The 2,319-nt window shown below is 49.3% G+C and overlaps 1 pseudogene; it reads right to left on the bottom strand.

Moving 5' to 3' along the window:
* Positions 1 to 476: 476 nt before the first annotated feature.
* On the bottom strand, positions 477 to 1,763 carry LOC140709905 (keratin, type I cytoskeletal 18 pseudogene; annotated as a pseudogene).
* Positions 1,764 to 2,319: the final 556 nt, after the last annotated feature.

The following is a 2,319-nucleotide window of genomic DNA, read 5'->3' as shown; positions in this document are numbered from 1 at the left end:
CTTCTGGTGGCTCATGGAATTCTGGCTTGTGGCTGATAACTCCCATCTCTGTCTCTGTCATCACATGGCCTTCTCCCCTTCTCTGTGTCCATGTCTTCTCCTCTTCTGTTTCCTAAAAGGACGTTTGTCATTGATTTTAGGGCCCACCTAGGTAACCCAGATAAGCGCATCCCAAGATCTTTCACTTAGTTACATCTGCAAATGCGAGTTTTCACATTTTCCAATTCTTAAAATCAAATAAGGTCCCATTCACAGGCTTCAAAGGTTAGAGCATGGACATACATCTTGGGGGTCACCTCCAGCCCACTACAGCCACAGAATCTTTCTCAGCATAGTGCTCAAATTAGTTGATGCACACACAAAAAAAGATGTTGGCCCATGAAATGAAGGCCTTTCATTTATTTATTTATTTATTTTTGCTCTCTGAAATTTTTATTGGCCTCCTGCTCCCCAAAGTGGACCCTGCTTCTCCTAGCTTAATGTCTCAGAACTTCGGAGTCACTGGTCTCAGACACCACTTTGCCGTCCACTGTCTGGCGAGTGGTGGTCTTTTGGGTGGTTTAGTTGGAGTTGCTGCTGTCCAGGGCATCATCAAGACTGAATTCCTCACCATCTTCCAGCAGGCGGCGGTAGGTGGCCATCTCAGCCTCCAGTTTGACCTTGATGTTCAGCAGGGCCTGGTACTCTTGGGCCTGAAGTTGCCCCTCTGCCCGCGTCTATGCCAGCTCTGACTCCAGGTGCAGCAGGATCCCACTGAGCTTCTCCATCTGCAGGGTGTAGCGGGCCTCCACCTCCCTCAGGTTGTTCTCCAAGCTGGCCTTCAGATCTCTCATAGAGTCCAGGTCGATCTCCAAAGACTGGAGTGTATGTCTCTGCTCTATTGAGTGTCACCTCAGCAGCTTCAACCTTGGCGGACTGCGTGGTGACCACTGTGATGCTCTCTTCAATCTGCTGAGACCAGTACTTGTCCAGCTCTTCTTGGTTCTTCTGAGCCAGCTCCTTGTACTGGACCCAGTGTCTGCCATGATCTTGGCAAGGTTCTGAGATTTGGGGACATCCACCTCTGCGGTCAACCCACAGCTGGCAATCTGGGCTTGTAGTCCTTTTACTTCCTCTTTGTGGTTCTTCTCCATGAAGAGCAGCTCCTCCTTGAGAGCCTCGATCTCTGTCTCCAGCTGCAGCCCAGTGACATTGGTGTCATCAGTGACCTAGTGGAGCCCACAGATGTCGCTCTCCATAGACTGGCACATGACCAGCCCTGTCTCATACTTGACTCTAAAGTTATCAGCAGCAAGACAGGCATTGTCGATCTGCAGAATGATGCAGGCATTGTGCACAGCATTTGCGAAGATCTGAGCCCTTGGGTCCTCAATGTCTTGAAGTAATGGCCCCAGTAATGGGACCTGGGGTCCCTTCTTCTCCAGATGCTCCCCGATTTTGTTCTCCAGCTTCCGGTTCTTGGTCTTTCGGCTCCTCACTCTGTCCAGGTAGGAGGCCAGGCGGTCGTTCAGGCTTTGCATGGTCTCCTTCTCACTGTGGATGCCTCCCATTCTCACCAGACCCCTGGCCATCCCCGCAACCGGGTCCCCAGACCTCAATCTGCCCTGGAAGTTGGTGAACATAGAGATCTGAGAGCCTGAGCCCCCAGCACCTGCATAGATGCTGGCTGTGCTGCTCACCAGCCAAGCACCCTAGCTGGGAGTCTGGATGGAGCCCAGGGACTTGCAGTTGGTAGAGAAGGTGGAGAGAGTGTTGAAACTCATGCAGTCTAGGAAGGAGAGCAAGAGGACAGGATTCAGGCTTTGCCGACCAAGCCTTTTATAATCTCGAGACTAGATCAACCCTAGTGATTTCATCAACTATAAACTTCTATGGAGTGCCAGTTATGGAAAACCCTCAGTATCTCAACTGTGCAAGGGACCATTTACTGAAAACTTTTGAAAGAATGTATCAGAAAGGGCCTAACATGGTGTCTGTCACATGGTGGCATTCAGTTAGTATTCTGAATACTGACTCTTCTAGACACCTTGCTGGGTCCCATAAGACATAGTCCCTGCCCTAAAGAAGAAGCTAGCAACACCACTGGTAAGAACATAACCTCAGGAGATCCTAAAGGGAAGCAGCCCGAGGGAAGTTTCTTTTGTAGAGAGAACATTCCTCCCACTCGAAATCACATATTTAACATCTGTCTTCCCCAATTCTTTCATTTTTTTTTCAACAAGTATGTTTTAGCTTGATCAGTTATGTGCCAAGCTCAAGAAATGAAATATTAAGCCAATGTCCCATGGGACATGGCCTACTGAAGGAGACAGGATTGTA

This window comes from Chlorocebus sabaeus, chromosome 23 (assembly GCF_047675955.1).
Source record: "Chlorocebus sabaeus isolate Y175 chromosome 23, mChlSab1.0.hap1, whole genome shotgun sequence".
Taxonomy (NCBI): Eukaryota; Metazoa; Chordata; class Mammalia; order Primates; family Cercopithecidae; genus Chlorocebus; species Chlorocebus sabaeus.
The sequence above is the reverse complement of the archived record's forward strand: the minus strand, read 5'-3'. Positions and strand labels throughout refer to the sequence as shown.